Source organism: Cibotium barometz, chromosome 22 (genome assembly GCF_041138505.1).
Source record: "Cibotium barometz isolate CiBa-2024 chromosome 22, ASM4113850v1, whole genome shotgun sequence".
Taxonomy (NCBI): domain Eukaryota; kingdom Viridiplantae; phylum Streptophyta; class Polypodiopsida; order Cyatheales; family Cibotiaceae; genus Cibotium; species Cibotium barometz.
This window is the reverse complement of record NC_141067.1, coordinates 25,779,975-25,800,771: the sequence shown is the minus strand read 5'-3', so window position 1 is coordinate 25,800,771 and position 20,797 is coordinate 25,779,975. Positions and strand designations below refer to the sequence as shown.

The 20,797-nt window shown below is 39.2% G+C and overlaps 2 pseudogenes; one reads left to right on the top strand and one right to left on the bottom strand.

The window, feature by feature from the left end:
• Positions 1-9,219: 9,219 nt before the first annotated feature.
• Positions 9,220-9,906, bottom strand: LOC147626449 (germin-like protein 8-2 pseudogene; annotated as a pseudogene).
• A 5,494-nt stretch (positions 9,907-15,400) lies between these two features.
• LOC147626448 (germin-like protein 8-2 pseudogene) lies at positions 15,401-16,213 on the top strand (annotated as a pseudogene).
• The last annotated feature ends 4,584 nt before the right edge of the window (positions 16,214-20,797 follow it).

Below are 20,797 nucleotides of genomic sequence, written 5' to 3'. Positions count from 1 at the left end.
TAATATTGGGACCAAATATTAAAAAACTAAATAAATGTCAAATGTGCCTTGTGGTCCTCATAGTAAAATATTATTGTGTGTCTAAGTAGTGAATGTTCCTTCTCAATCACAAATTTATTTACCTCTTTCACTTTTCATGCTTTGATTTTCTCCCCTTTTCACTTTCCCTCCTTTTTTTTCTCTGAAATTTGATGTTATTATATTCCACGATTCCTTGCTTTGTTTCTCACCTAAAACTTTATTGTAAACACCCTCTCTAATATGTCTATCTTATGGTAAGATTTTATCTCATTTGGACATAATATCTTTGAGATATTGTTGATTTCTCATTGCATTCTTGAAGGCAGTCTTTCTTCTTTGTTATTTTACGAAAAGCATTATAGATAGGTTTCTCTTCAATATGTTCATGTTATGGTAAATTGTTTTCTCCTTTGCATAGAAGCTCAATGAGATAATGCTAATTTCTCGTGGTATTCAAAAAGTTAGTCCATCTTCTCTTGTTTTTTTGGGAGAAAATTTATAGTTTGCATCCTCTCTCATATGTTGTTCTTGTGCTATGGACACTAATTCAAAATATTTGGTGTTGGTCTATAGTTTTTGAAGCTTTCGTGTTGGTCTACAATTTTTTAATTTTGGGAAAGGACAAGGTAGTAAGGAATTTCCTTTCTCTTTTTATTCAAAGTTTGCTAATCTTTAAATGGTAAGTTTTTAGTTCTCTTTTTTATTGGTAAACTTGATAGTGTAATATATTTATAATATCTAAATTTTTATGTTCGCTCTTTACAAGTTTGGAACCTCTGAGTTTTGTTTGTTTGGAGACTTCTTGGGACTCTGGCAAAAAGATAAAATCGAGTTTAGTGTTTTGTTAGTTTAGTTTATGAGTGCAAAATTATAAATTTTAACATGTTGGTTAATCTAATGGCTTACATTGGGGTATCATTTAATTCATATTTATCTATTTTATAAATTTGTTTCTTTACTAATAGATTTCTCAAAGAAGGAAGAATAAAAGTAATATACACACTATGGAGGTTTTTAATCACAAAGATGAGGGAAAATGGATTCTTGAACAATACAATAAATTCACTTGGGTCTTAATGCGACCAAGCACTCAAGGCTCTTTCAAAGTAAAGTTAAGAGACACAAGTGATTTATCAAAATATTGGGAAGGTTGAATATTAGAGTTTAAGTGACGATTGGATGGTGCAGCTATGAGAAAAAACCTTCTTATTCAGCACGTATATTTGCATAAACAAATCCGCTTGCATCCGGATAACCAAATTCAGAGGCACAAGCTAAATAGTGAGTATAAGGTATTTTTTTAAATCAATATAGTTGTTTTTATTTTTTGATTTTGAAGCACATGATGTTTTTCAACTTTGTATCCTTCTACTTTGTAAGAGTGACAGTTTGTGGAGTGTTTAAGTGGAAAAATCACTGTTCTCCATGCTGAGAGATCGGTACATTGTTGTACAAAAACAAGAAAGCAATTTATTTGGCTGCCAAAGAAATCTATTTTTATAACGCGTTGAACGTTCTACGTATGGGAGGAGCTAAATTTGGCTCTTTATAGAATATACCACTCCCTTTCTTATCTAATCTTAAATGGGTATGTCCCATCTTAGACCAGATTCAAGATTCCAAGCTAAAGCTCTCAAATGATGTGCACGCTGCAATGAAACCATCCACAGGCTTAAAAGATAGTCACTGAAGCTGGTTTTTTCCCTTAGATTTTTTTGTCTATTTTTTGCATCTTATGAAGAATTGAAGAAAACTAAAATCACCTATGCTTGCAAAAGTCTAACTCCTCATCAATCCATAAAAAATACAAAATCACGATGATGGATCACCACTCACGGGCCACATCACCAATCACATTGTCACGATGTTAATGCCACATCAGCAAAAATCACGCCATGTTAATGTTATGTCACTCATCATACCATCTGGGGATCACGATATTTGACTGCCATGTCATCTATGTATAATCATGTCACCACACTATTGTGGATAACTACATGATCACAAATTTTAATTCTACAAGCCCGTACCTCAATCTTCACTGTCATCAAGTCTTCTGCTAGGCTTCTCATGTGTTCTCCTGCTCTTATTGATCTCATGTTTTCTCCTGGTCTTTTTGATCAAAATCATGAAGGTTATTACAACACTATGATTGTGCAGTCTACTAAATCATAGCCACGATGACTAGAAAATCAAAGAATTCTTTTTCTTGACAGATTCCTCACACAGTACTGTGCTGACATAGTTTTCTAACATCTAACATCTAACAAATGATCATGATGCTCCTAGCAGGAATTACACTGATAAAAATTCTATGTTTTAGCATCATAGTAGGCAAGGAGACCCACTAGGATTCATTATTTGAGGAACCAGGTTCACCAACTTCTTGGGGTGGTGATGACAAGACCCATAAGAAGAAGTCTAAGGGGAAGGCAAAATAGGTATATGAGAAAGGAAGCTGCCTCGGACCTTGTAATGGATCATGCTCAAAGCACACAGAGACGATGGAGACCATGGCCAACAAAAAGGTGTACTTTGAGTACCATTCAACGAACTACATGCAGTTAGTAAATGACATGTAACTTAAAGAAAAGCTAAAGATTGGTCTTGAAAACTTGGCCGAGGTTATCCAATGCAAGATGAACACAAGGATATGTGCAGAGTTTCTTGCTTCCTACCAACAAGGCACAAAAAGTGGGTTTGGTTAACTGGAGCAAATAGATCCAAAAAGCTAGTATTGATACTATAGAAGCTGATCAAGGATGCACTCTACCTGCTTGTGGGACCAAAACCCACCCCCATTTCTAAAAAGATAGATTTTTTAAATAATTGCCCACCAACCACAATCAACAACAATGGCACAGAATTCATGGCTCTTAGGGATCCAAAGCTAGAGAAGGCTTGTAGGGTGGCTTCAATGATAATGCAAGTAAAACCATCTTACAGGTATAACCGCATGGACACACATAAAGTTTATCACCTACACTGGGGTGAACAAGATGATTGGTCTAGCATGCTCCACCGAGACCTCCCCCACGACCTCACCAAGCATGGAAACAAGGTAGTGAACCCATACATGCTGACATAAATCCTAAGCCACATAACTACAGTGCCACTGCCAGATGTTCCACCTAAAGAACCCAAAATGGTCCCACAAAGCAGAAAGTGTTACAAAGAGAGTTGGAAGAAGGAACGACATTCCTTGAAGCTACAAGAAAGTTGGTGGCACATGTTCGTGTACCCTCTCTAGAGCATCCCCCAAAGAAAAGAGTAAAGAGTACACCTCGTTGGCCTCATTATACTTCCCTAACCACATCTACTCATGCTAAACCCCACAACGGAGGAATCCCAAAGCCTTTTCCACCATCTTCTTCGATACAAGAACCGACTATCTAGAAGTACATGAGGATGCAGCTAGGCCAAGCATGCCACTCCAAAATCCGGTCATAGTAAATGAATCCCAAAGCCAGCCACCCAGCCTTTCTCTACCCCACCGAGAAATCCCCCTTATTCCACCTTGGGAGTTGGAAGACCCATTTTAGCTTGAGGTTTTGAGTGTAAGAGTCCAAACTTGTGCCTCTCTTGAAACTTCCTCTTCCAAACAACATTCAAGAGAGACAACTCCAATTAGCTAGGGGGAGGACATGGACACCACGTCCAAGCGTCAGAAGAACGAGGCCTCCCAAAGCAAAGAAGTAACCCTTTTCTTGTAGGAGCTATAGGACATGGATGCCGGGTGTGGCACTTCGTGAATTGGAAAAGTGCCTTTTACATTGCTTAAAGCTAAAGTACACAAAGTTGGAAGAGTACCTGAAGTTAGGGGAGCAAGAGGACTATGAGATGAAGTCCTAGGTTTCATACCTCAATATCCTCTCTGCACAGATGATGGAGCACATTTTTCACATGCACTTCTTTCACATGTACATTTTTCACTTGGCAAGCCTCCGCAAATTACTTATTGAAATGTTCCAATATCACTATACAAAGTTGAATGCGCAACTGATAGCGGAGATGAATCAACTCACTAAAGAAATGAAGGAAAAGCAAAAAGAGATCGTTGAGGCCAACAATACCTTGATCCAACAGGTGCAAAAGCTTCTCCAATAGCTCGAAAAGAGTTTCTCCAATAGCTTGAATCCTAAATGCAAAAAGCCATAGAAGAAAAATCCTGCCATACGCAATTGCAAATTTAAGCAGAGACCATCAAGAAAAATTACAAAGCTGAAGTGGCAGAGTTGCAAGCAAAGGCACAACACTAAGTGAAGGATCTCTAGACCAAGCTCTCCAATGCTAATGATGATCGCAAAGCCCTAGAGAAAAAGACAAAGAGGTAAAGGACATAGAAGATGGGCTAAAAGCACACATGAAGGCATTAGAAGGGTAGCTATGGTAGAAGCCAAAGATAAATATGAAATAAATCATGCCAACTATGACATACAGGTTAAGGACCTAAAGGTGGCACCACACTATGTTGGCTAGCCACATACAAGTCATATCTCATCTCAATGAGTGGATCATGGATGCCCATGGAAAATGATAGTAGGTTTACAAGCAAAGATGGAAGTCCTACAGAAAGAAAAGGATGGCATGTTCCTCTAAAATCTCCAACTCCAAGATGCTTGCCACCAAATGGAGTTACAAATAGCCCATGCTCTACAAGCTTAGGAAACAAAGCCCACTGCCCTTCAACAATAACTGTGGGGAGGAAAGTAGAACCCATCGTGCTCGAAGAAGAGAATAACTATAGTAAGCTCATGGATAGGGAAGCCCCAGTGATTGACCTTCCAATAAATTTTTGGTCCCCTCAACATACTTTCTCCCTCTTCTTTACTAACACTCTCTCTTTATGTCAATACAATATTAACTTAAGTGAGGAACTAACCGAGAGGGACTTAGCACTTATACAATAAGATACTACTTGCTATGTTGGACCCACCATTGTTATGGCTATATTCACAGCAAGGGCCCTCAAAATCAAGGAGAGTAAATCCATGTATATCTACCCCTACACTCTATTGTGCTAAATTTCCAATCATGGTGCCAGGTACTGATTCATTCTACTAACTTTAGTGAGGGGGAGGAGCCTATAGAACTCATGCAACCATCTATCCTCAATTCTTTTCTAGCTCTCATTTCTAAAATTCAAGAAAGTCTAACTTGGATACTCACACATGGGTTGGTAGAGGCTTGGGACACCCACCAACACCTATTATTACATAATAGTACGCTATATCATCCTTATGCCATTCTCCACCTATTTGATTTTTTTGTACACACTTACAAAATTTATTAACAACATTAGTTTCTAATTTTGAACAAGTGCACATAGAGTATCCCATATTCCTTGTTGAGGAAGAAGCTTTGCATACATTACATGATTTCTTTATCATAAAGAAACCACCTCCACCTTGTGATGGTGAGAATAAGGATAAAAGGAATGATGGTGAGGATAACACACCAATTTGGGGTTCAGTCTTATAACCTTTTACTTATCTACTCTCTATGATAATAAAAATAAGGATGATACTAATCCACCATTAACCAAGAGAGATTTTAAAGACTATTCTTTTGATTTCCCTCTAGCCCTCGTCTCTAAGGAACCACTGGATAGCTAGCCAGAGGCTGAGGCCGATGCACCATGAACAAAATGCGGCTGGTTCTACTATTGACCCAATTCTTGATCTCCTACCTCCAAAGTATGCATAAATCATAATTAGCAGGAATCCCCTTTTGAAACCTCATCTTATGAGACAAGCTCTCATGAGAATAACTCCATTCAACCCCACCACTCCATTACAAGCCGAAGCTTATGCCATAGGGATGCAGCCACCATACCCTTTAGTCAGTGATAGGCCAAAACAAAGAGAGCTGGGGCACATGGAGCGGTAAGAGACTTTATGGTCCAATGTAGCTAAAGTGTCTAGGCTTACCAACTTCTGGCTATCGCAGACTTACTTAACATATGCATACTCACATTCATGATTGCCCATGCTAGATGTGGTAGCATGATCATACAGTCGAGTCCTGGAGTGGGTGCAAGGAAATATCAGTGGATGAATGCTGATTGCTAACTTTGGTATTTGTGTGTGGATCCCTTGTAGATGCCAATCAAATGTAGACTCACGACCAAGGAGTTCCATGAAAGGTGTGCTTGACACTCCCACTTTATTTACATTTTTTCTTACTTCGAGCATAGCTCTTTTGATTCACTGAATTTACATCAACAATTTTATACTTACAACTATCAATGCATGGCAAATAAATCTAGATCCTTCCATCATAGGGCAACTTTTAGTTTTTTCAAACTAATCATCCTTGTCATTGACAGTCATGATGATTATGCCCATAGGAATAACCGAAAAGGTATGCATTTTCATCTCAACAAAGAGCCCTCCAATAGTGGCATATTATGTTATTATCATTGCCTCTAGTACCTTTGCTCCTACATGCATACCACCTTTGAGGACACGATCGACATGTGAGGCTTTGGCTCAAAAATCACAATACAATTCATAAATTTTCAAAGCAGAAAGAGAATAACTCTGTATATAATCAAGAAAGTTCTTACAACAATTTGATATGAAGCACTCTTGGAAGAAAGAGCTCAAACCACCCAACCACCCCCGAGCTATCTCACTCGCACTTTCATGAAAAACTCACACTCACTCACACAAGCAGTCTCACTCGCACTCACAATCTTCTTCTTCTTCGGTTTTCTCTAAGTTTCTCTTCTTCCCACAAAAAACCACACGTAGCCCTTTTTGGGTTTCTTTTTTTTTGAATACCTATTATTTGTATTAATGGTTTCTTAATATAGAATAAAAGAGTCCAAACGTAAACTTAATTAGGGAATGTATACAAAATATCCAAAAAATGATAATAAGAATCTTGTGTGTGTGTGTGTGTGCATGTATAGAAATATATAGCGAACTTCCTTCCTTTCATTTTTTGGCTGTTACACACATAGGAACAAAAGGCATGTTTTCGTGGTGTAATTGATGGGAATTTTTATTGAATTTCATCTTTGGAAATGCATATTATTGGGGAATAATATATGCCAATGTTTTATGCAATGCATTCTAATTTGTACCCTCAATATTCAATTCTGAATATGTGATGCATTGGATCAAAAGCTCATTGTATTACACAAAATAGGGAAAAAATCCATGTCCTAAAGTGTGGTCGATTTCATTTATATATTTTTAAATTTTGGTTTATCTCTATATCCTTTGTCACATTTATTTGTTCGGGTTCTCATCACTAACAATAATAAATCTCTAAATTCTTAGCATTATTTAATTTCCATTCCTATACAAACGTGGATTAAATTTAGTTTTCAATGCAAAATGAGGTTGATGCCTATAAAACCATGTACTTGGGTGGTTGTATGAACATGGAGTATCCTATGAGTTGTGCGTTCTTTCTTGAGCTTTGTCACGATCTTCGAGGTACCTTTGTCATTGCCTCCAGTACCTTTGCTCCTACATGCATACCACCTTTGAGGACAGGATCAACATGTGAGGCTTTGGCTCAAAAATCACAATACAGTTCACAAATTTTCAAAGAAGAAAGAGAATAACTCTGTATATAATCAAGAAAGTTCTTACGACAATTTGATATGAAGCACTCTTGGAAGAAAGAGCTCAAACCACCCAACCACCCCCAAGCTATCTCACTCGCACTCTCAGTCTCATGAAAGACTCGCACTCACTCACACACGCACTCTCACTCGCACTCACAATCTTCTTCTTCTTCGATTTTATCTAAGTTCCTCTTCTTCCCACAAAAAGCCACACATAGCCCTTTTTGGGTTTCTTCTTTTTTGAATACCTATTATTTGAATTAATGGTTTTTTAATATAGAATAAAAAAGTTCAAACGTTACTTAATTAGGGAATGTATACAAAATATCAAAAAAAATGATAATAAGAATCTTGAGTGTGTGTGTGTGCATGTATAGAAATATATAGCCAACTTCCTTCCTTCCATTTTTTTTTGCTGTTACTACACACATAGAAACAAAAGGCATGTTTTATGCAGAGCATCTCCCCTTCGTGGTGTAACTCATGAGAATTTTTATTGAATTGCATCTTTGGAAATGCATGTTATTGGGGCATAATATATGCCAATGTTTTATGCATTGCATTCTAATTTATACCCTCAATATTCAATTCTGAATATGTGATGCATTGGATCAAAAGCTCATTTCTATTACACAAGATAGGGGAAAAATCCATGTCCTAAAATGTGGTCGATTTTATTTATATATTTTTAAATTTTGGGTTGTCTCTATATCCTTTGTCATATTTATTTGTTCGGGTTCTCATCACTAACAGTATTAAATCTCTAAATTCGTAGCATTATTTAATTTCCATTCCTATTATACAAACGTGGATTAAATTTAGTTTTCAATGCAAAATAAGCTTGATGCCTATAAAACCATGTAGCTGGGTGGTTGTATGAACATGGAGTATCCTACGGGTTGTGCGTTCTTTCTTGAGGTTTGTCATCTCTCTCTCTCTCTCTCTCTCTCTCCATCCACCATAGGGATGGCTCGATTCTTCATCACTCTATTTGTATGTTGTCCATCAAGGCACTACGAATGCTAATAATTTCTATGCATATTCTATCTATATCTAGCATAGAGATAACACATAAGAGCTTTATGCATAAGACCATCATGGCAGTATGAATGCTAATAATTTCTATGCATATTCTATCTATATCTAGCATAGAGATAACACATAAGAGCTTTATGCATAAGACCAGAATAACTCTATGCATTATTCTATTTCTATCTCTAGCATAAAGATTATGCATAAGGTCTTTATGCGCATAAATTATGTATATGAGCTTTTCTATGGGCTTTTATATAAGACCTTGGGATAACATGTATTGAGGGGCGAGTTGTGGGTAGAGGAAAGCCTCAAAGATCCAGGTGTAGCATGGAGAGGAGGGCACAAGGAACATGATTGTGTAGGGTGGGGATTGGGGGTGGAGTGTGATAAGGTCTACACCTTAAATTAATAATTGATGCGACCAAGATAATATTCTGAATTGACAAGTAAGTTTATAAAAATGTGATAAAGAACTTTTATAACCTAGTTACAGTATTGACAAGAAAACAATGTCAATATATATTATTGAGAAGAAACTCCTGCCAATTCTATAAGTTGGCGGCGTGTGCACTCGAATCAAGCTAAGAAAGGGTTTTGGCGACGCTGGCAATGAGGCTTTCCACCTCAGCCTTGTCGATGCCGAAGGCTGTCTCTAGGACCTCCTCGGGCAGGGGTGGGTAGGCGTGGAAGAGAGCGGCGGCGAGTTGCGACGTGCTCGGGTTCTGGCTATTGAGGACGGAGATGGCGAGGGCGGAGTGGTGCTGGTCGGGGTTGAGCTGGAAGTGCACAAGGCCGCGAGGGAAGACAAAGAGATCGCCGGGGGCGAGGATCTGCTCAAAGAGGGTATTGTTGGGCGTGGCGGTGACGAAGCCCACCTTGAGCGTGCCCTCGGCCAGGAAGAGCACCTCGGTGGCGCGAGGATGCACGTGGGGCGGGTTTAATCCCTTAGGGTCGAAGTCGATGCGGGCGATGGACAGGCCCTGCGTGTTGAGAGCAAAGAAGTTGGCTGCACTGGCCAGGTTGACGGACACGCCCAGCCCTTTCATAGGTTCGCCGGGATGCTCAAGCATCGTGAACTTGAAGTCCGCGGCCTGCACTTCATTGGCTGGCTTGCAGGTGAACCCGTTGAGGGTGATCATGCCGGTGTTATCCGCCACACAGAAGTCCTGGAGAGGGTCTTCATCTGCGGCCCTCACTAGTTCTAATATGAGCGGCGACATGAGCATCATGACTACCAGTAGAAGCAAGCTGCTGCTGGCTGCTGCCATATTGGTTTGCGGACTGTTGTGGCGGTGATGCGATCAGGAGGGAAAGCTGTAGTATAGGCCACTACGTACTCCGATCCTCATGCGTCTGTGGTATTTATGCACGACGACGTCCGCCGCTGGAAAGAACGAGTCTTATCCGTTCCAAGAAAAAGTCCATGTTCGACCGGTTCCGCTGTCTGATCTTCTAAGGAAGGGAGGACGTCCGTCGCGGGGTCTCCTACCGCCCATGTCAAACACCGATGTTGACATGCGTCGCATTCAAGAACCTTGTGATTTATGTTGGAGAGAGAGAGAGAGAGAGAGAGAGAGAGAGAGAGAGAGAGAGAGAGAGAGAGCGTGAGAGACGTGGCAGTAGGTGAGATAGATCAAACTTTCTAAAGTTATATATGCACATAAGTATTCAAGCCAGGAGATTCTTATTATACTCTTCTTTCCCAAGGAGAAATCCCACGTGGAAGGGTAACTCAACTTTCAAAGTCTAGGCTTGGTTGCTACGCTAACTCAACCTTCAAAGTCTAGGCTTGTGGTAGCTAAGCCTAGACTTAAGTAGAGAGAGAGAGAGAGAGAGAGAGGAGAGGAGAGGAGAGTGAAAGAGAGAGAGAAAGAGACGCACTAGTAGGTGAGAGATCAAGTTTCTAAAGTATGTACTCCACCTTCAAAATCTAGGCTTGTAGCTAAGCTAATGCTTCGTAGTGGAGACCACATGGGTGTGAATTGTGGCTTGCCTTCCTTTTCTTAGATGAATCTTTTTTTTATTGGGTTTGGAGAAAGAGAGAGAGAGAGAGAGAGAGAGAGAGAGAGAGAGAGAGAGAGAGGATGTGGTAGTAGGTGAGACATACCCAACTTCCTTCCTCTTTTTCTTTCGAAAAGTGCATGTTTTCTAAAAAGAGTCTTCCCTTGTAGTGTGATTTTCATGATTTTTTATGCAATTGCACATCGAAGCTTGGCAAAAATATACACATTCTAGACGCATAATCCATGCCAAAGATCCCTATATCATTCATTCACACGTATGTTTGTTAATATACACTAGACTAGTAATGTTTATATACACTAGACTAGTAATGTTTTCAATTTTTAATTATAAACATATTGCAGTCTATCATTTCTTAAAATAATTGAAACTAGCTAACATTATTAAAAAAGCTATTGTTAAAGAATAATATCTAGTTTTCATTCCTAGACTATATACATTTCACAAAAGCAATATAAATTTAGCTCATGGAAGTTTCATCGATGCATAATAATTTTAGGTTGGTTGAGCATACAATCATAAATTCAAAACTAAATTAAAAAAAGTTTGAGTATTTTGAAAGAGTGTACTTGTTATGGTATCAATAATTGGCTTTTCTTATGTAAAAGCAACAACTTTTGCTCATTTAATAAAAAATAATCACTTTACCTAATATGGAAAGGTTGAGAGTTGTAAAACCAACAACTTTTTCTTATTCAGTGAAAAATAATTACTTTATCTAATATGGAGAGGTTGAGATTTTTGAAAGGAAAAAATACTAGATGATGCCCAACATGCATTCGTATTCTAAGGTGGAACCTCAAATTAACACCTATGTATCCCTTGATTAAATTCCGTTCTTTTTTATGGGGACTATAGGAGAAGGTCCTTGGATAAAGCAAGGGTTATCCAAATAGATAAATCGTATATAGACAATGATGTGAATTAGACAAAATAGGATGAGGATACGGTGTGAATAATATGAGAATACGATGTGATAAGATGTGAATGCAATGTGATAGGATGTGAGTGGATGTGATAAGATGTGAGTGGATCTAATAAGATATGAATGTGATGTAAATGGATGTGGATGTGAAGCGATGTGGATGGGATGTGATGTGATATAAATGGATGTGGATGTGAAGAGATGAGGATGGGATGTGATGTTATGTACATGGATGTGGATGTGATGCGATGTGGATGGGATGTGATGTAATGTGAATGGATGTGGATGTGAAGAGATGTGGATGGGATGTGATGTAATGTAAATGGATGTGGATGTGAATGTGATGAGATGAGATTGAGATGTGATAATATGTGAAAGGATGTGATGTGATGTAAATGGATGAGAATGAGATGTGGACGTGATGTAATGTCGATGGGATGTATGGGATGTATGGGATGTGATGTGGATGTAATGAATGAGATGGATGTGAATGGATGCGATGAAATGTGAATGGATGACATGTGATGTGATGTGAATCGGGATAGATGTGAATGAATGAGATATGATGTGAATCGGGATAGATGTGAATGAATGAGATGTGATGTGATGTGATGTGAATCAGGATAGATGTGAATGGATGAGATGTGATGTGAATCGGGATAGATGTGAATGGATGAGATGCAATGTGAATGGATGTGATGTGATGTGATATGGACATGGGTAGATGTGAATGGATGAGATGTGATGAGGATAGATGTGATGAGATGTAATATGATGTGATTGGATGAGAATGGATGATGGACGATGGGAATACATATGATTGGATGTGGATTAAGCAATGTGAATTGATGTAGAAGAATGTGGAATAACGAGAAATGATGTGAAACAATGTGGAAAGATGAAAGTTTGTTTTAGAAACTGTATTTATGACCTGTTTTTAAATGACTGTTTTATATCAAGAATGCTAGGGAAGCATTTTGACCATCTTGTGAATAAGGTCGTGGTGGAGACCTAATTGATGAGGGACCAAGGAAGCGGCCTATGAGTGAAGCGCTAGGTGACCTGCGAAGGAACCTAGAGGGTGCTGACCATAGGATGCTCGGGCTCTCGGTCACCGAAGATACCCACACGTGCGTCGAGGAAGAAAATGAAGGATCCATGTTACATGGATCTGGAATCCCAGCACTCTCATTGGCTAGCCTATTCTTTTTTTAATATTTTCTTAGAGGGCCCATTTGTGAGTCCATATTTTCCTAATGTAGTATTTTAAAATTTTGGTAGGCCCAAGATCTTATAATTATAGCTTGCTATATTTTTCTAAGAGCTTTTATGCTCAATGCTTTGTTTATAGAGTTATCTTTTTGAAAAAACAAGCTTTTAATACATATATATATGGGTGACTAAATGAAGGGTCACACTCATCTATGAGAGATTCAACTATATCTTGTATTGTCAGTGATCTCTTTCAATTCTTTATCTCTCCCATTTATTTAGTTTTTGTTTATTAAGACTTATGCTTTTAATTTATGTAAGTCCATGCTATGCTCTAATTTTTGTGCTTGAAAATTAGAATTTCTTCTCTAAGTGTCTTAAGAAGATCGTGAGACAAAACAAGACACTAATAGACCAGGAAGTGATCCTATTAATAACACGCCACTTCTACCAACTCTACCACAAGATTGAGAACGATGAGCGTGCGGCTCGTATTGGTTGTTGTACTTCTCTATTTTACTTCGTCCTCGTATATTCTCAATTTTAGAGTGTTTTTAAGATAGCACAAAGCTCTATCATCACCTCAACGAGCTCATCTCAACTCAAAGTGGAAGTGGTGAAACAAATTTGAGCAAAAACGTAAACATCAAGGCCTATAGGAAAATTCATCGAATAACTTCTAATTGGTGGTACAAGCTATCCATATCTCAAGTTTGTGAAGGTAAAACATCAAGTCATTTTATGAGAACCAAGAAGATCATCAATTTTAGGCCTCCTTCACTACTCAAATGATTAATCCAAAGTACCTTGAGGTTTTTGAAACTCTCAAGTCTCCAATCATTAACTTTTGAATATCTATTCCCATATTTAGGCGTAACATGTATAAAAATAAAGGGGTGTTAAGTAGATGTGGTTTCTTTGGTATTCACATTTTGTATCCCTTGACTCAACTTTTCTTTTTTATGGAGATTAAAGGGGAAGGGCCTTAGATAAAATATGGGTTATTTAGAATGGAGAAATCATAAATAGAAAACATAGTGGTTTAGAAATACAAGAGAAGGTGAAGGCTCATAAATGCACGCACTCGTTTGTATCTCTATTTTGGCATGGCAAGGTGACTAAATTTACCTAGATTTCATAATTGGTAGCCTAAAGAAGATTATATAAGAGGAAAAATCCATTGGTCTACCTTCCTTTGTGTACAAGAAGATGAGTTGAAATGAAAAAAAGGTAAATTTGTAATTATCTAGTTTAGTGAAAGAGCACTTGTCCTGTAATCATGGATCAAGGCTCTACTACCATATTGGTATCCATAAGATTAGAGCTCATCTTATGGTGTGTCCATGATGTGAGTCTACAAGAAGATCTTCTACAAAGAGAGATAGAGTCAAGTACACTCTTTCAAAATACTCAAACTTTTTTTAATTTAGTTTTGAATTTATGATTGTATGCTCAACCAACCTAAAATTATTATGCATCGATGAAACTTCCATGAGCTAAATTTATATTGCTTTTGTGAAATGTATATAGTCTAGGAATGAAAACTAGATATTATTCTTTAACAATAGCTTTTTTAATAATGTTAGTTTCAATTATTTTAAGAAATGATAGACTGCAATATGTTTATAATTAAAAATTGAAAACATTACTAGTCTAGTGTATATAAACATTACTAGTCTAGTGTATATTAACAAACATACGTGTGAATGAATGATATAGGGATCTTTGGCATGGATTATGCGTCTAGAATGTGCCAAGCTTCGATGTGCAATTGCATAAAAGATCATGAAAATCACACTACAAGGGAAGACTCTTTTTAGAAAACATGCACTTTTCGAAAGAAAAAGAGGAAGGAAGTTGGGTATGTCTCACCTACTACCACATCCTCTCTCTCTCTCTCTCTCTCTCTCTCTCTTTCTCCAAACCCAATAAAAAAAAGATTCATCTAAGAAAAGGAAGGCAAGCCACAATTCACACCTATGTGGTCTCCACTACGAAGCATTAGCTTAGCTACAAGCCTAGATTTTGAAGGTGGAGTACATACTTTAGAAACTTGATCTCTCACCTACTAGTGCGTCTCTTTCTCTCTCTCTTTCACTCTCCTCTCCTCTCCTCTCTCTCTCTCTCTCTCTCTACTTAAGTCTAGGCTTAGCTACCACAAGCCTAGACTTTGAAGGTTGAGTTAGCGTAGCAACCAAGCCTAGACTTTGAAAGTTGAGTTACCCTTCCACGTGGGATTTCTCCTTGGGAAAGAAGAGTATAATAAGAATCTCCTGGCTTGAATACTTATGTGCATATATAACTTTAGAAAGTTTGATCTATCTCACCTACAGCCACGTCTCTCACGCTCTCTCTCTCTCTCTCTCTCTCTCTCCAACATAAATCACAAGGTTCTTGAATGCGACGCATGTCAACATCGGTGTTTGACATGGGCGGTAGGAGACCCCGCGACGGACGTCCTCCCTTCCTTGGAAGATCAGACAGCGGAACCGGTCGAACATGGACTTTTTCTTGGAACGGATAAGACTCGTTCTTTCCAGCGGCGGACGTCGTCGTGCATAAATACCACAGACGCATGAGGATCGGAGTACGTAGTGGCCTATACTACAGCTTTCCCTCCTGATCGCATCACCGCCAACAGTCCGCAAACCAATATGGCAGCAGCCAGCAGCAGCTTGCTTCTACTGGCAGTCATGATGCTCATGTCGCCGCTCATATTAGAACTAGTGAGGGCCGCAGATGAAGACCCTCTCCAGGACTTCTGTGTGGCGGATAACACCGGCATGATCACCCTCAACGGGTTCACCTGCAAGCCAGCCAATGAAGTGCAGGCCGCGGACTTCAAGTTCACGATGCTTGAGCATCCCGGCGAACCTATGAAAGGGCTGGGCGTGTCCGTCAACCTGGCCAGTGCAGCCAACTTCTTTGCTCTCAACACGCAGGGCCTGTCCATCGCCCGCATCGACTTCGACCCTAAGGGATTAAACCCGCCCCACGTGCATCCTCGCGCCACCGAGGTGCTCTTCCTGGCCGAGGGCACGCTCAAGGTGGGCTTCGTCACCGCCACGCCCAACATTACCCTCTTTGAGCAGATCCTCGCCCCCGGTGATCTCTTTGTCTTCCCTCGCGGCCTTGTGCACTTCCAGCTCAACCCCGACCAGCACCACTCCGCCCTCGCCATCTCCGCCCTCAATAGCCAGAACCCGGGCACGTCGCAGCTCGCCGCCGCTCTCTTCCACGCCTACCCACCCCTGCCCGAGGAGGTCCTAGAGACAGCCTTCGGCATCGACAAGGATGAGGTGGAAAGCCTCATTGCCAGCGTCGCCAAAACCCTTTCTTAGCTTGATTCGAGTGCACACGCCGCCAACTTATGGAATTGGCAGGAGTTTCTTCTCAATAATATATATCGACATTGTTTTCTTGTAACTAGGTTATAAAAGTTGTTTATCACATTTTTATAAACTTACTTGTCAATTCAGAATATTATCTTGGTCGCATCAATTATTAATTTAAGGTGTAGACCTTATCACACTCCACCCCCTATCCCCACCCTACACAATCCTGTTCCTTGTGCCCTCCTCTCCATGCTACACCTGGATCTTTGAGGCTTTCCTCTACCCACATCTCGCCCCTCAATACATGTTATCCCAAGGTCTTATATAAAAGCTCATATACATAATTTATACGCATAAAGACCTTATGCATAATCTTTATGCTAGAGATAGAAATAGAATAATGCATAGAGTTATTATGGTCTTATGCATAAAGCTCTTATGTGTTATCTCTATGCTAGATATAGATAGAATATGCATAGAAATTATTAGCATTCATACTGCCATGATGGTCTTATGCATAAAGCTCTTATGTGTTATCTCTATGCTAGATATAGATAGAATATGCATAGAAATTATTAGCATTCGTAGTGCTACGAAGGACTACATACAAATAGAGTGATGAAGAATCGAGCCATCCCTATGGTGGATGGAGAGAGAGAGAGAGAGAGAGAGAGAGAGAGAGATGACAAAGCTCAAGAAAGAACGCACAACTCATAGGATACTCCATGTTCATACAACCACCCAAGTACATGGTTTTATAGGCATCAAGCTTATTTTGCATTGAAAACTAAATTTAATCCACGTTTAAATAGGAATGGAAATTAAATAATGCTACAAATTTAGAGATTTAATACTGTTAGTGATGAGAACCCGAACAAATAAATGTGACAAAGGATATAGACATAAACCAAAATTTAAAAATACATAAATAAAATCGACCACATTTTAGGACATGGATTTTTTCCCTATCTTGTGTAATACAATGAGCTTTGGATCCAATGCATCACATATTCAGAATTGAATATTGAGGGTACAAATTAGAATGCAATGCATAAAACATTGGCATATATTATGCCCTAATAATATAAATTTCCAAAGATGCAATTCAATAAAAATTCCCATGAATTACACCACGAAGGGGAGATGCTCTACATAAAACATGCCTTTTGTTCCTATGTGTGTAACAGCAAAAAAAATGAAAGGAAGGACGTTGGCTATATATTTCTATACATGCACACACACACACACACACAAGATTCTTATTATCATTTTTTTGATATTTTGTATACATTCCCTAATTAATTTAACGTTTGAACTTTTTTATTCTATATTAAAAAAGCATTAATGTAAATGGTAGGTATTCGAAAAAGAAATCATAGGAAAAGGATATTCATGATGACTACTTCATTGACGTGGAGTTGGAAATGATTGAGAGAGCTAATCAACACACCCCTAGCAATACTAAGTTGGAAATGATTGAGAGAGCTAATCAACACACCCCTAGCAATACTAAGTTGGAAACAAGGAGAGAAATAGAGGAGCCTTTGTGCGCAAGATGCAAAGCTCAATGATATTATGAAGATGGGAAAAAAAATCTAAGATGCAAAAAGTAATAGAAATAAAGTTTGTTTGCAACAGAGCAAGAGTAATAGTATTGTTGCATAGCCAAAATCGTGCCATCCATGTATCATGTGCAAAATCCATCACGGAAACCTTCCATGTATCATGCTGCCATGATGGAGTATATGCAAATAGAGGGATGACATATCAAATCATGGTGGACGGAGGATAGCCATGGTGAGTGTTTGGGGAGGTGAGAGAGAGAGAGAGAGAGAGAGAGAGAGAGAGAGAGAGAGAGAGAGAGAGAGGGGGATGGAGGGAGGGAGAGATGACAAAGCTCAAGAAACAAAGGTTGCACAACTCATAGGATACTCTCTTGTGCATCCCCTTATCAGAACACCTTCTCTATGTGTATTCTCTTGTGAGGCCTTCTCATGTTTGTACTCTCACTAAAATCCATGACCAAAACCCTCCCATCCATGTACCATGAGAAAAATCCACCACAAAAATCCTCCTACTTATGCACTGTCATGGGACCTCATGTACTTCTTTAAGACTTAATCAAAATCACATACACCTTAATGAACAAAGCATAGACCTAAATCAAATTGACAAGATTAAAGCATAGCATAGAACATGAAAATAGAGTAAGCATCACCATCACTACAAGAGGGGGAGATTATAACATAAATTGGCATGCAATAATAAGAGAGAGTAGTGAGAGAGGGTGTAATTACAGTATGTGGCTATAGCCATGCAATCATTTGCCTATAGCCACATACTATAATTTTAGGATTTTAAATCCCGTGCACAATGCCGCCACATATCTCATCTTCTCCTTCCAAGGAGGTTTCAGTTCGATTCTTGCTGCTTGCTGTAGACCCTAGCCATGGTACCCTACTCCCTTGCCCTTGGCTATGATTCCCTTCTCCTTGCTATGATGCCCTTGTCCTTGGCCTTTCACCTTGTTATGATGCACTCCTCCTTGCTCTTCCCAGAAGCTTTCTTCTTCTCCTCTCCTCTTTTCACAAGTATAAGCCCTCTCACCTCTCCTCCTTGCAAGCCAAAATCCCTCCTCATTAAGCCTCTCCTCTCCTCTCACAAGGAAAAGGCCTCTCCCCAAAATCCTCATGCATGCATAACAAAATAAATCACCTAATTCTTACTAACCTCTTCTCTTGTGGCTAGGTTAAGAGAATTCATTCTTTGGCTACAAGCTTCCCACAAGATTTCTTCTTCTCCTCTCCTCTTTTCACAACCATAATCCATCTTCTCCTTGCAACCCAAATTCCCTCCTCACTAAGTCTCTCCTCTCCTCATCATAAGGAAAAGGCCTCTCCCCACAAGCCTCGGCCTCTCCTTCCAAGGAAGGTAAGGTTTTCCATTACTCTTTGCATGTTTTTTTTTAAATTTATTGGATTGAAAGCATGCATAACAAAATAAATCACCTAATTCTTACTTATCTCTTCTCTTGTGGGGCTAGGTTAAGATAACTCATTCTTTGGCTACTCACAGCTCTCTCAAGCAATGATGCCTTTTTGCAAGCATCAAAGGAAAGCACCTTTCTCTCATCCATGTTCTCATAGCACCTCCGAGTTCCGGGGCTTTCTTTCTCTTTAGTACATTCTTGTTTAAAGCTTATTCATGCATGCTTTAATAAATCATTCATGCCTAAGCAAAGGATTTATGCATTAAGCCTTTGTTATGATTTATGCATGAGCAAAGGATTTATGCATGGGCTTATGCATAAAGCCTTTATGCATGTGCATATGCATAAAACCTTTATTAAGCCTTTATGCATGGGCTTAAAGCTATCCATAAGCTTTATGCATAAGCCTTTATTAAGCTTTATGCATGGGCTTATACATAAAGCTTTATTAAACTTTATGCATGAGCTTATGCAAAGGATTTAAGCTTTAAGCTTTATGCAGAAGCCTTTGCATAGGATTTAAGCTTTAAGCTGATGCATAAGCCTTTGCATAGTATTTAAGCTTACGCATAGATTTTAAGCTTTAAGCTTTTGCATAGGCTTTAAACTTTAAGATTATGCATAGGCTTAATACAATAAGACTAATCTCTTCTCTTGTGTCTTGATTAAGAGAATTCACTCTTTGGAAACTTGAAGCTCTGTCAAGAAATGGTGCCTTCTTGTAAGCATTAGAGGTAAGCACACTTTTTTCATTCATGTTTTCATAACATCTCTCACTTCTACTTTCCCTACTCCTCGCCCTTCAACTCCTCCTAGTGCTCAACGCACTCCTATCCCATTTATGGTGCCATCTCCCTAGCATGCGACATTCTCATGATGCCACTCAAGTGGTGAAATCTTGAGGGCTTCTCAGAGCTGTTAGATCGAGTAGTGGGGGAGGTGCATAGTCACCTTCACCTATGGCAACATGCGACGACGAGGGAGGGCCTTATATGGAGGCTTTATAGGGATGATTTTCTATTCTGTAGAGATGAGGAGGGAAGGCCTTATATGGATGACACAGGATGGAGGGTTTATTATACCTTCCGTCATTTAGTCAATCAAACCTATGAGAACGCCTTTAAACCATGGGAGGGGAATAAAAATATGGCGACTTCATGTATTTAGTGTAGTTCATGCATGAGCGATGTCCAAATCCACCACACACATGTTTTTTTGATGAGTGGGTGAGGAATCACATTATTAAGATCCTTAATAATAGGAGGTCTCGTGCAAGGCGGTGCACAAAAGAGGGAAAGAAAATGCACACCAATTGTACAATTAAGGACTGGAAGAAGGCGAAGAAGGAAGCCAGGGAGGGTACTCAACACCCTCAACAAAAGGAGACATGCGCAAGTCAATTGCTGAAGTATGGTGCGATGAAGTATGGATTCGGAGGAAAGGCACGCTAGCTCGCATGATTTGTAAGTTTTCTCTTTGCCATTTTTCACTAACTTGACCAAGGCCATAAGGACAACCCCACTTCATACCTTATGTAAAACATAACCCAAGCTAAGATGGTGAAAATCTATTTTAAAAAAAAGGTTGGATCCATATGTGCTAGGGCTATAAACATGTGTAGGCAGCCCAAAAACCTACATCCTGGGCATCGTTTTATAACTAGTTTGGCTACTACT